The 14,436-nt window shown below is 38.8% G+C and overlaps 1 long non-coding RNA gene and 1 pseudogene across 1 annotated transcript; one reads left to right on the top strand and one right to left on the bottom strand.

The window, feature by feature from the left end:
• Positions 1 to 4,591: 4,591 nt before the first annotated feature.
• LOC147547877 (secreted RxLR effector protein 161 pseudogene) lies at positions 4,592 to 5,353 on the top strand (annotated as a pseudogene).
• A 5,661-nt stretch (positions 5,354 to 11,014) lies between these two features.
• LOC147547876 (uncharacterized) lies at positions 11,015 to 13,257 on the bottom strand. Its single transcript, XR_015238987.1, has 2 exons — positions 12,914 to 13,257; positions 11,015 to 11,425 (listed from the first exon to the last, which is right to left on the bottom strand). It is a non-coding gene; the product is annotated as an uncharacterized LOC147547876 (long non-coding RNA).
• Between the last annotated feature and the right edge of the window lie 1,179 nt (positions 13,258 to 14,436).

Here is a 14,436-nt window from a genome sequence, read left to right as displayed (position 1 = left end):
CATTGAGACCCTCATTACGCCCTCCGGCTTCTCAACATCAAGTGCACTCTAGTACCTAAGCATCACTACTTGTACCCTTGAGTGTATACCACTTGAACTCTTCGCAATGTCGCCCCTCTCTCGACGACCCTTGCCTCGACTGTGCCTCTGCACCTGCACCTCTGTGCAACTCAAACAAGCCTCTGCTTGTGCGCCTCCGCGCTTGCGCCACTTGCGCTCGGCATCATCCGTGCCATCCCTTCCTCGGGAAATTGTCGTGTTGCCTTCGATGTCCACTGAAACGAGCAAGGTAGCTTCTCTCCACGAGAACTACATGGTACCAAACCATCCACTACTGGCATACTCTTGGGAACGTCCTCTCTGACTACATCTAGACACACACTTGCCATTTAATCATTGGCGATGCTCCTTAACCCGAGCATCTTGGTGGGCTCGTGTCCCTCTTGAACACATCCGAACGTACCACCGCATAAGTTCCAACACATCTTATGCAGCACCATACGGCTTACTACTCAACTGTCACACTCGACGTTGTCATATATCTCTGACGATCTGAACTTGGTTCCAACTATCACCAGAATTGGACGATGCTTAATGTCACCACGACACACCATCCTGAAATCCCAAACGTGAGCTGATCTCTTCTCAGTCACCACGTACTCATTGCACACTGTAGGCTTGAACTCGGTTCCAACTTACCTCCAATGCATAACTCAAACATGGGCCGATCTACTTCAGATACAACGACCCTCATATTACTTGACGGCTTGAACTCGGTTCCAACTACCATCAGTACTTCACTTGGTCTCGTGAATCTGTCATCTAGACTTCACACCAATATGTCCATAAGCTTCAATGTTGGTTTCGGCTTATAGCACTCATGCGACATACCTCACACAACTGTGTTAGCATATCCATGTCTCATCTCAAGTGAGTCCGTTCTCTTTGGGAACTCAAATGCACTTATACCACATAAGCACCTTGATCTAGCACCAACTTGCCCAACGATGTACTCTGTCCATCTATCTTACTCTCGACCCCTGTCTTCTGTAAGTAGCTTGAACTCACAACATCACAAGTCACTCGATGCTACCTTCGACTTAAGCATAAGAGAGTATCCTTCAACACCTTGTTGCCATACCCTGCTCTAACGCTCAAGTATCACTCGGATCAACATAGCTCCACTCTCGGATGCCAATCCAACAAGCTTACTCAGACTAGCTTACCACAAGCTCTCAGCCTGACTCTACTTGCCATCTTGGTACACTTCATACCAAGCTTGTTGTCCACTTCAAAGGACTCTAACATATGATGTACCCAATGCGCACCAAATCGTACTGAGCATTACTGCACTAAGCTCGCACACGACTCACCGTGCCATCCTCGGTCCATCTCATCTCTGCACTTGTCCTTACCTCTAAAGGACTCAAGTATATATGGTACCTTCTTGCCAACCAAGTCACACTGAACTCTTACAGCTTGCACATGACTTCTTGTGTCAATACGGTTCCATCTCATATCTAGCATATGTCCTTCATCTCAAAGGAACATAGACCCAAGTATAGCTATCACCGTAGCATCCGTGCACACGGCCTATTCCTTCCATCGGAACTCTCGTCGCCTTATGCACCATGCATCCCTCGACAAAGGTCCCATCCTGTATCACAGCTTCAGAGACCCTATCATCTTGAATGCATCTCACTCTGAAAGCCATCTCTTGGAATCATGCTCTCAACGCAGCTCTTCATACACACTCCAGTATACCTCATACCATAGTGGGAGAATCACTAAGCTCTTCGTCAACTCTTCGAGCATAGATACCATCTCTTTGAACCTGCCGTCCAGGCTCTGGAAGTATGCTTCCAAACATACCACATGTTCTTAGGCATATCTTCGTGCTTGTTCTCTCAAGCTCCCAAAACACATCCATTCGCCACAATCACTAGGCTCTTGGAACATACCTTGTAAGCTATCGAGCTTTAAGTCCACCAATCACTAGGACCAGAGCGATATACTCTTTGGCCTATCCACTAGGCTATTATACCGATTGTTAAATGGTTATCAGGATGCAATACATCTTCGCTCGTGCATCTCCATCCTGCTGCTCAGGCTCTGACATCCATTTCTCATCTAGGATCAGAGCGCAATACTCTTGCCTGTCACCCAGGCTCTGATCACAACTCTCATATGGGATCAGAACACAATCCATTAGCTTGCTCTTCAAGCTCTGATACCAATTGTCAAATAGGTATCAGAGGGTAATATATCTCTTTAGCCTCTCATCTAGGCTCTGATACCAATTGTCACGGCCTTTTTATCACGTTAGGTCGACCCGGCATATTATGCTCAAAGACACGGGTCGATAGTGCGGAATATCAAATCCTAACGTACCGTGCGGCGCTATGCATTCCCTCCTAACACATAGCCAGCCTTCCCGAACATATTCGGAGCATCTCGACTATCAAGTCATCTTGGTTCCCAACCAATAATGCGGCATGACACCAACGTGTCCCAACCCTACGAGCATAGCTCGAGCCGTCCCGTATAACGCTTCCTTGAGTCATAGACTCTCGCCCACTATAAAGGATACCAACATATGTGCGGAGCACACCAAGCCGCATATGCGGATCTTGCCATCTAGTCTCAAGCATCCGGCACCTTATCATCTCGGCTTACCATCCGGACATTGGGCATAGGAGCATCCATCTCTAATAAGCTACCTCATGCCCAACATAGCACATCAAGGCTTGTCCCCTTGAATAGCTCAATCCTCCTTATGGAATATGCTAGCACGACGCACGCCTCGCCATGGCATGAGAACATGCAACACCTTTTCCAAAGGAACCCGCAGTAACCTATCTCCAGGTACTGTCCCGAGCCATTTCCTATGACAAGGGAACCCGTGCAATATGCTTCTCTCGCATACGCTAGGCCGGCCTCATGGGTTGCGCCACGAGGATGCTCACTTTCGTGCATACCATGCTAAGGATGGGCGAGCTCCCATCCACGAGGTCTTGACATATGCTGGATGCATATGAGGAAGAGAGACCACCCCCTCCTAAGGTGCAAACTTCTTGTTTTGCCTATTTCCACAAGGAAACATCAATCCTTTTAACCAGGCATACTCTCGTCCAAATGACCCTTCGTATCCTTGACAAAGTCTTGAATGCCACGGGCGTCCCGTGCATGGCCTAAGGAAGCTTGCTTGGCACTCTTGCCCTATCTCGACCTCGTATTCGGCCCTACGGCCTATATGCTCGTACGTGCTCCTAGCACTCGTCACGTCATATGCATGCTCAACAATATGCACGTGACATAGGGACAGAATTATCTCCTTTTGAAGCTCTATATCAAATCAAGCCTAATGTAAGTTATTTTCGCATATTTGGCTCTATTTGTTACGTTCATATACCGAAAAATAATCGTACTAAACTTGACCCAAAGGCAAGTAGATGTATCTTTGTTGGTTATGACACTCACAGGAAAGGATGGAGATGCATGGATCTAGAAACAAAGAGAGTTACTGTCTCTCGTGATGTGGTTTTTGATGAAGTATCATTATATCAATCTGGTTCAGATATTGGAATAAACAAAACTGATCGAGCACCTCTTTTTAGTGATACTACATTAGAAGAAAGAGAAGAAAATGATTCTCCACTAGAAGAAACTGTTCAACAAGATGAGAATGCAATTCGGAGGTCATCTAGGCAGCGAAGACAACCTGATTATTTAATTGACTATCAAGTAAACAATTGTAGTATTGTGTCATGCTTTCTTATGGGAGATTTTTCAGAATCAGAACCTAAGTGTTACAATGAAGCAAAAGGTTTTCCAGAATGGGAGGAAGCAATGCGAGATGAAATATCAGCTTTACACAAGAATACCACATGGGAACTTGTTCCAAAACCTAAGGATGTTGAACCAGTCACTTGCAAATGGGTCTACAAGTTAAAGAGGAATGTTAATGGCACCATTGATAGGTATAAAGCTCGCCTGGTTGCACGTGGTTTTTCTCAACAATATGGTATTGATTATGAAGAGACCTTTAGCCCTGTAGCTAAAATGGTAACTATTCGAACGACTATTTCATTGGCTGCCTACAAAGGCTGGAAATTGTGGCAGCTTGACGTGAAGAATGCGTTTCTCTATGGAGAACTAGATCGGGACATTTTTATGGAGCAACCACATGGCTTTATATCAAAGGAATTCCCAAACTATGTGTGCCGATTAAAGAAGGCACTATATGGCCTAAAGCAGGCTCCTCGTGCTTGGTATGGTAAGATTTCTCAATACCTTGACTTTTGTGGCTTTAAATCTTCAAATGCAGATCCCAGCCTATTTATTAGGAACACATCAACCATGTATACAATTCTCCTTCTCTATGTGGACGATATGATCATTACCGGAGAAAACGAACTTTAAATAAGCCGTCTTCGAGATGCTTTATCAGTTCGCTTTGAAATGAAGAGTCTGGATGAAGCTAGCTGTTTCCTAGGCTTGGAAGTTGAAAAATCAGATGGGTACTTTCTCTCTCAAAAAAAGGTATGCATTAAGTTTATTGAATCGATTTCAAATGGAGGAGTCAAAAATAATGACCACTCCTATGGAACCTAGTTTGAAATTAATTAAGAAGGAAGGGGAACTATTGGAAGATGCAACAATTTATCGACAACTAGTCGGTAGTTTATTTTATTTAACTATCACAAGACCCGATATAGCATATTCAGTTGGAGTAATATCTCAATTTATGGACAAACCATGCACGGGTCATTTAATTGCAGCAAAGAGGATTCTCCGCTACATAAAAGGGACTCACAATTTCGGTTTAATGTACAAGCAACATGTATCGTTCTCCCTAGGTGGGTATGTAGATGCAGATTGGGCAGGAGACGTGAATGATAGACATTCGACAACTGGTTATTGCTTCAACACAGGCTCAGCTGCAATATCGTGGTGCAGTAAAAAGCAAGCTACTGTTGCTCTTTCAAGTTGTGAAGCTGAATATGTTGCATCAACTATGGCCACTCAAGAGTGTATTTGGCTGAAAAGACTCATCCAAGAAATCAATTCAGGTATGGACTATCCAATCCCCATTCGATGTGACAATGAAAGTGCAAAAAAGCTTGCTGAAAATCCAGTGTTTCATGCACGTACAAAACACATCGAAACACACTACCATTTTGTTCGAGAGAAGGTATTAACTCGAGACATCGAGTTGCAGAAAGTACGAAGTGAAGATCAAGTCGCTGACATCTTTACAAAAGCCCTCGATAAAGCTAAATTTGAAGCCTTCCGAACTGCTCTTGGTATTGTCAACCCAAAGTCCGCACTAAGGGGGAGTGTTACAAGTTAGTGCGACTTATTCTTTGCTATTTTTCAGGATTAGTTGAATGAGTCTTTAGTTATTAGTCTTCAGCTTATTTAGGAGTTAGTGGAGTCTGTTATGCTGTTAGTTTGTTAGTGGAGTCTATTACGAAGTATGTGGGTTAGTGGACTAAGTGGAGTCAGTTTTATTTTGAGCTTCTTTTTATTATAAATAGAGAATGTAATCTGAACTGAGAAACACATCAGACTCAGTTGTTTCTTATCTTTGTTGAGAAATAAATTACTTTCTCTAATCTCTCTTCTAGTACAAACACTCTCTGTTAATTTGTGACAATTATAACATAACGTTGATAACGTGTTATAAGATCACACGGACTAGAGTTCCACTCGGCTAGCGATTTTTTCGCTTGGGCATTTCAGTGTCTCGTGACTCTAAAATGCATCACTAAACAAAAGGTGTTTAAACTCTTGTAAGGGACACCACACTTCATCTCCTACCGAGTGGGAATTGCTTTCATATCTTAATTGTCATGGATTTTGGACAACTTATGGGGTAAGCCGGGCGTGCGCTGGTCCAAATCAATTCGCAAGCATGAGTTGTAAGCTTTACTGGTCCCGAGTCAATGAAGTTAGAGCTCCTTGGAAAGTCCAAAGTGAAGTTTAAAAGGCGAGTTCTCTACCACGACAATCAAGACACTTAGTCTTTTTCACCTAAAAAATAAACCAAAATGTCCCTTGTCTTATTCGACACGTAGACGTGGTGGTTACCCTCAGAGTTCTTTTATCACGTTTGAAGAGATATTTCTCGATGACTCTCTTGTAAAAGAAACTATAACATGGGCTCACGTGGGACAAAAAAAGTTGCAATTTAAGTTCCTTTATCTCTTTTGTGCTCTTATATCCAATCTAGTGAAAATGAAGAATTCAAAACATAAATGAGAGGGTGAAAGAGTATTTGAAATTTGTAAACAAATGTACCTTTTAGAAAGAAAAGTCATCAAGGGAAGTGGAGAGAAGATAGAGATAGGAAACAAACACACTATGCCTTGATACTATTCATTTCCACAATTGACATTTCTGAAATCAATAAATTTGAGTTGGTTGTACCATTTACAGCCATTTTTAGGTTCCAATATTTCTTATTGGTTTTGGAAAATGATGACTCTTCTCTACTAGGGAGGAAGTATTGATTTGATGATGATCTTATTATTTGTTAATGATAGGTATGGTAGATAGTAAGTTGGTTAAGTGTTAGTTAAGCTAAAAATAGCAAACAAACATAGTAAGTGGTGTTTGATTTAGATTTTTAGTTGAAATGTGGTTAGAAGTACAACTTATGTTTTTTATAGTTCAAGTCTGAATTTAAATAGTCTTGTTTAAATGGACCTAAAATTAACGCAAGTCAGTCACTCAAAAAATCATAAGTTACGAGCTAGTCATAGAATAAACATTTTGAAATCTGGCTCGGGTCACCCTAGACTTCTATTTAAAATCGAGACTTAGGAAAACAAAATAAACACTACCTAGGTTACATTTCATAGTCTTTTTGTAAATCTTCATTTGTTATATATATATATATCTTCTCCTTTCTAGATGTTAAATCAAATTTTGAGGGTGCATAAAATGAGTGAGTTTTTTTTTTCGTGCATACATTAAGGATTATGACTTCGTGTCTCGACTCTCGAACTTGAGATTTGAAAGGTGGAAACCAACTTAATAATTGTCCTATAATTAGATTAAATAAATAAAACCTTATAAATCCCTAGTTACTACCTTTGTCCTTTGGGCTTGTATATGGGTTGGGCTTCCAATTGTGGGAGATCTTGAATTATTCCATTTCAATATCCGGATCTCCACCCAAATTATGTACATTCTGTAGTGTGATGTACGTATATGAGATTTTAATTTCAGTTTCATCTACGAATTATTAGTTCGAAATGTAAAATTTAAATTTGATATAATTATACAAAGAGAGAATTTAAATAGATCGACAAATAAAGTTTAAATTTTTTCAGAGAACTTTAAAAAAAGATTTAAACAATAAAAAGATTCAAAAAATATTAATAAAAACAATTTAAATATAGGGTTATTTCCCAAATAACCCCCAACTTTTGACCAGTTTCCTGCCTAGCCCCCTACTTTGTCAAAAATATCCAGATGTCCCCCTACTTGAGTTACTGTTATAACACCATTAACTAGTCATCACCTTCTCTCTTCCATCTCATCACCTCTCTCTGGCACCTCACCTTCTCGCCACCTCATCGTCTTCACCGGCGACGGTCGCCGACCTACTAATTTTTCGGCCGGCGACCTTCAATTATTAAAAAAATAAAAGAATTTCTCCCTTCCTCTCTCTCTCTTTTTTTATTTTCTCTCTCTCTCTCTCTCTATATATATATATATATATATATATATATACTCCGGCAAAGGAGCCCCTTCGCTGGAGTATTTAGAGAGAGAGAAATTTTTTTTTTTTAGAGATAGAGGAAAGATAGAAAATTTAGTGAGAGAGAAATAAAGGAAAGATAGAAAATTTAGAGAGAGAGTTAAAAAAAACTTTTTTTTAGAGAGAGAGGAGACATTAAATTTTTTTTTTAATGTTTGAAGGTCGCCGACCGGAAAATTGGCCAGCCGCCAGCCTTCGTTCGGTGAAGATGATGAGGTGGCAGAGAGAGGCGATGGTTGGACGAGAGAAAGGTGATGACTAGTTAACGGTGTTATAACGGAATCTGAAAAAAATGGCCATCAAAGTATATTTGATGAAGTATGGGGCTAGGCAGGAAACTGGTCACAAAGTTGGAGGTTACTAGGGAAATAATCCTTAAATATATAATAAAATGAGGTGGACCCCCTCCCTCTAGGCTCTCAACACCTCGGGGAGCCAGTCCCTGGGTTCCTCAATTGGAGCTCCATAAGCTGAGGCTCCAAAATTTGTATTTTCGGAGTTTAGGGGCGGGAATCAGTCTGGGCCAAACCGGTTGGGCTCGTATCATTCACCGGTTCGGGTCGGTCGGGCTTATATCATTCATTTAGTCAGCCTGATCGGGCTTTGAAACTTTCTACCCATTGAGGCTATCAAACAGGTATTTCGAAAATGCTAGTGTCCAAATCTGTCCAAGTCCATCAAACCATTCGGGGTTCTCGGGTATCGGAATTTGACCAAGTAATAATATTTCGGTCGAAATGACCGAAATATTTCTATTTCCATGCCTACTGAAATTTCCATCAAAACCGAAATTTAACTAAATTTTTCTTAACAATGTTTTGTCCAGGAAATAAATATCGCAATATTTTAGTCAAAATGAACGAAAAATTATAATTTCTATGTCTGCCGAGATTTCATTCATTGAGTTTCATTATTCAAGAAAATGACACCTCGGACACCAATATATATATTTAAAATATTTACTAAATATTAGAGTATATTTAATATGTAAGATTTTTTTACTCTATTTTATACATTTTTTCACCAGCTTACCACTATATTTTCACTTCATCACCACCATACAACCGTCACATCCACGGTCCCCACATCCCCCTATTATTACGTATATATGTATGTATATATATGGTTTACATACACCCAATGAAGTATATTATTACGTATATATGAGTATGTATATATATGGTATACATACACACAACGTACATAGGTATTATCAGGTTATGTTGCGCAATATTAACGGAACAAGCTCAGACGACGGGATGATAGTTAGCGCTCCAAAATTCAAGTTCGGGTACCCCTGGACTCTAAAGGACTCGGATATCCATGTCATATTTTGGGTTTTCGAATTTTTTCCTAAGCCCTACCTCAACCCCTACATTAGGGTTGCTCCAAGAGACGAGGATGAAGATAGGAGAATCTCATGGTAAGGTTGGTTTAAGAGCTCCACTACAATGGAGGTTAGATGGTTCCTCCGTGGTGGTAGTTATGGGGCGGTATTATTTCTCCTTAAAAATAGGTCTGCGTGTCACTAACGTTTAATGAAAACTATGGTCCTTAAAACTTTTAAACAGTTCACACTTGGTTGTTCGAGTGGTTCGAAGTGTTGAATATAATTTCCAAAAACCTGGAGGCTTAGGTTCGATTCCCTCAAGAGGTGGGATCCATGGTTATTGAACTTGGGTTATTAAAGATATAAATAATGTAATAAGTGTGTCGGGCTTTAGCTTCTTTCATGTTGATTTCTCAAAAGAAATATTTTTGAATAGGGGGCTTACAAAACTTTCCCAAAAATGCCATTCTTATATATAGAAATGAGCAAGTACCTTGAGGTGAACCATAATTTGGCACTCATTTTTTTTTTTAATAAGATGATTGAATTAAGAGGAAAAGGGAAAGGAATGTACAAGCCTAAAAGGCGAAAACGACGACAGGGGAGACAAAGCCCACAAGCCGACACACCAATAGAAAAAAACAAAAAACAAGAAACAAGACCCGACAATAGCGAGATTACATCAATGAAATAAACGCCCCCAATTCCCCACTATGTCCGAAAACGATCTATATTTAGCCCTTGGAATGTTTCGGCTCCAATGAAACTCAAAACATTTAGCTGAAAAAGTTATATCTTCCACAGTCCCTGTCTTGTCGGAGAAAATTATTGAATTCCTAGAATTCCATATTGCCCAAAGAATAGCCTTAGGGATCATGTTTATGATCGGATTTGAATGGATGGTCTCTTCTGTTTATGGTCCTTGTGTTTCTAATCTTAGGGAATTGTTTTGGGAGGAAGTAGATCGGATTAATGATAGTTGGAACTTGCCTTGGTGCATTGGGGGGGGGGGGTTTAACGTTACTCGATTTGTTCATGAGAAAAGGAACTATGCTCCTATTAGCAGCAAAATGAAACGTTTCGACAGTTGGGTGCAACGCAACTCGCTTATAGATCTCCCAAGTTTTGGGATGTCCTATACCTGGACCAACAATTAAGCTTCCCCTAACATGATCTTGCTAGATAGATTTCTGATTAATAAGGATTGGGAGGAGAAATATCCGTTGGCTCTCAAATTATTTTGGGGGTAATTTCTAGAAAGGTCAAAATAATATTGAAAATGAGTAGAAAAGCACCAAACATTTGAAAATTATTATTCAGGTCAAAAAGTGTGCAAATACTAAAATACCCTTTTTGTCATTTTGTGTAACTGAATTCTTTTATTTTTTTTAAAACTTTAAATCGATATATCTTTTGTTTGAGATGTGGGATTTCTATAAAAAAATATATATTTAGAAATGATTTTTCATTAGCTTTCTAATAAGATCCACTTTCAATATTTTTTTTCAAAAAAAAACCCCATAAAAAACGGCGTTTTTTTCCTTTACGTTTTTCTGCAAACGTGTTTGCAACAGTCTGTTATGCAAACGTGTTTGCAACAGTCTGATATGCAAACGTGTTTGCAACAGTCTGTTATGCAAACGTGTTTGCAACAGTCTGTTATGCAAACGTGTTTGCAACAGTCTGTTATGCAAACGTGTTTGCAACAGTCTGTTATGCAAACGTGTTTGCAACAGTCTGATCTGCAAACGTTTTGCAACAGTCTGTTATGCAAACGTGTTTGGAAGAATCTGTTCTGCAAACGTTTTTGCAACAATCTGATCTGCAAACATGTGTTTACATTATGAGAGAAAATAAATTTTAGTGGAGAGAGAGAGGAACTCTTGATGTTATATAATAATTGAGAGATGAAATGAAGAAAATAAGAAGTTCTATAGATCTTTGATATAACTTAAGATTACATAACAGTAGAGATAATACATGATAATCTTCGTGGTACCTTAACAAAAAAAACCATATAGCGTTCGCCATAACCGAGAAACTTCCATCTCGAAAGAAAAATAATTACCCATCCAAAAGCGAAAAACCTTAGCCACTGTCTTTGCTTCTAAACTATATCGTTGTGTTTTGACGGCTTCTCTCGTCATGTCCAATCTTCAAACTCAAAGCCAGTGGCATTGTGAAATGGAATTAGGCTTCAAGTACCACCAAAGATCAAGCTAGCTTGAAGTCTCCGGAAACAAATCCAACGATTTTTCTAATCCATAAATGCTTACTACACTTATAGTGAAGAGACTTTTCGTTCTTCCCGACACCATTCTCCCCTGCACCAAGAAGAAAGAATTAACAAACATTCGCCGCAATTTAAGTATTACACTAAAGCCTAAGTACTCCATTACACCTAATTCTTTTCCCCTTCTTTCTTAACCCAACAGAAAGTAATCGAATTTAAGAATCCATCAAAAACATCTCCTTCTTACAGTGTTAGCTGTGACTACTTCTCATGCAACAACAAGACAACAACCCAACTAATTTATTTTCAGATAGAACTAATAAGAAGAAGAAGATGGAAGAAAGCTCCAATTTGCTACCAAAACAACTTCTATGAAAGAGAAGCTTGAAGCATGTTGTCTTGTCATGTTTACATGGTCTACTACCATGTTAAAGTTTAGTATATATTTTTACTTGTAGAAAGTTCAATGAACCAACTGATCAAATACTTAGAATAGAGGGAACTGAACCAATCAAAGTTTCAAGACGATTGAACCCTAGATGGTCAATCCAGCCCACGGCTACGCATAATTCTACTCGTCCGCTTTTATACTACTGCCTCATCAAATAAAATAGCCAATGGATGCATACTTCTACTCCCCTTGTATGGTAAACTTATTTAAAAATAGATTGTTATTACATTATACCTCTACTCCCGGCAAATAACCATTGCATGTGGAGTTCGAACCCACCATTTTTATCTAGAATCCTTTTACTATTACTTAACAAGTTTGATTGAAGATGAGTGGATCAATCACTAAAGACTTTGTACATGAGTCTCAAGTAACCTTGTCTTAGAAACACAGGACTGGATGAGGAAATAACCTAATCAATTGGATCTAATCCACAAACTACAACACTAAAGAGCTAGTACTAGATACTTCATTCTATAGAAATTAGACGCGTTGTTAGCACACGTCTTCTTACATGTTCATATAATGGTGGAGAAGGAAGAGTATACCAACTCCTACCTCAATCAGAAGGAGTTTTATCTAAGGCTCGACATCCATTGAAGAAGCAATTGCCACTAGTAGAATATAAGGCCCGACAAGATTGACATCGTCGAGTTTGATCTAACTTACCAATTAATGTTCATTGTTTTTCTGAACTATTAAAAGAAACACCAGGAATTACAAAAGCAGACCTCAATCAGAAGTATAATAAAAAAAAATAAACAAATTGCAACATTTTCAAATTCTTGAAGTTCTTGACTAGTCTTAAAACGATCAGAATTTTCGTGTTGTCACAGTTTTTAGAGTAAAAAAACAGTTCATATTCATCATTTAGCATAGAAATCAATTAGCATAGAAACCAATTCCGTGGACCTAGTTCTGCTCGTAATTCATAAATCCTAATATCAAACTCTGAACAATTAATTTAAGCTACCTAAAGTTGTAAACCCTAATAAAGAAATTTAATTTCAACAGAAAACATCTAATATGAAACCCTAAATTTCTGGCCAGAAAGAATTAACTTATATGCAATAAGTATTAAAGAAAAGAAATTTGAAACCAAGATATTCGAATTCGAAGACTTATTACCTTGATTTGAACCATTCGACAGTCAGTTTAATCCATTGAATAAGGAAACCGACGATTGAGTTCATTCTCTCATGCTGAACCAAATCTTCTTCTCTCGGATCTAAGATGTTCTATAAAACTGTAGAACTTGAACCGAAATTCGAACATCAGATGATACTAACAATAATCGTCGGAATCTTTAGTAGATCTGCTTAGTTTATGAAGGAATTTGATAATTTTAGAGTGATTTGCTTCCATTGCTGAGAGAATCGCAGAAGACGAGTGATTGGAGAAAGAAGAGAAGAAACTCTACAGCTTATAGAGAGAGAAAGTGGTTTTTAATATATAAGGGTATTTTGGGAAGCAAAAGATTAAAAAGTGACCTGAGTACTAATTATTCAAATTATTTTAAACTTGGTGTATGATTAGTCATAATATTTTGACAATTTTTGGTTAATAAAGAAACATACTTGCTTTTTTAGTTATTATGAATTTTTTTACTACCTAAATAATCATATTCTAATTATTTTGCCTCGCCCTGTTTCGGATCATGCTCCGGTGCTATTAAAAGTGGAGTCTCCTGTCAAACACAACCCTCCTTTTAGATTGGAGGAGATATGGCTGATGGATAAGGACTTCTTTCCTTTGGTTAAGGGATGGTGGGAATACATGGATGAGATGAGTCCATTATGGTGTAAACTTAAAGCCCTCAAGGATAAGCTTAAACCCTGGTCGAGAGAAAAATTCAAGCGCCAAAGAGAGGCTATGGCAAATTTGCAAGTTCAGATTCACGAGCTAGATAAAATTTGCCACACTCATCCAATATGAGAAACTTTTATCCAATATTGCTAGGACGAAGATAGATCTAAGACCACGCTAACTCCACCTCTATCCTAAGCTCCAAGCTATCCTATTCATATTATCCAGGTTACTTTCATAGATTTAAATTTCATAGTTGTAGTCGATCCATCTACCATCTATGTGCATATGCATGCCATCAGAGGCCTACTAGCTACTCTGATGTGAGAATACAGGCGAATGATTTTTTGATACGTACAAAATTCTCTTATGAGACGACTCATGGATTTGACTGCAAACCGCGTGCCATCAGAGGCCTACTAGCTACTCTGATGTGAGAATGAAGTAAAAATACTTGTGACTCTTCATGTGAGAGGTGATAATAGTAGGAAGAGTAAATAGATGATCCTATGATGTCAGTTGTATCATATGAGAGTCCAGGTCTATAGTAGATAAACAACGCCCATACCTAATCTCATTTACTCCTTCCTCCATGTGACCAAACATATTAATATGACTACTATCTCCATCACTTTTGACATAGACTTTTTGATTTATATAGAAAACGTGTAGAAAAGAGATTAGGAATTTTAGGTCACCACCATAATCAAAATTGGGTCTTCATCTATCTCTCCCTCATTCTGTCTACATCTTAAACAATGGTAACTTGTATTGTACTAGTGGGAAATCTAAGGACCGATTAGAACATAAATTATTGATAAAAACTCTCCACTGGTAAGCTGATT

This window comes from Eschscholzia californica, unplaced genomic scaffold (assembly GCF_041429995.1).
Source record: "Eschscholzia californica isolate CP2 unplaced genomic scaffold, dmEscCali1.0.p SCAF_3, whole genome shotgun sequence".
Lineage (NCBI taxonomy): Eukaryota > Viridiplantae > Streptophyta > Magnoliopsida > Ranunculales > Papaveraceae > Eschscholzia > Eschscholzia californica.
Note: the sequence above shows the minus strand (reverse complement) of the source record. Positions and strands in the feature narration are given on the sequence as shown.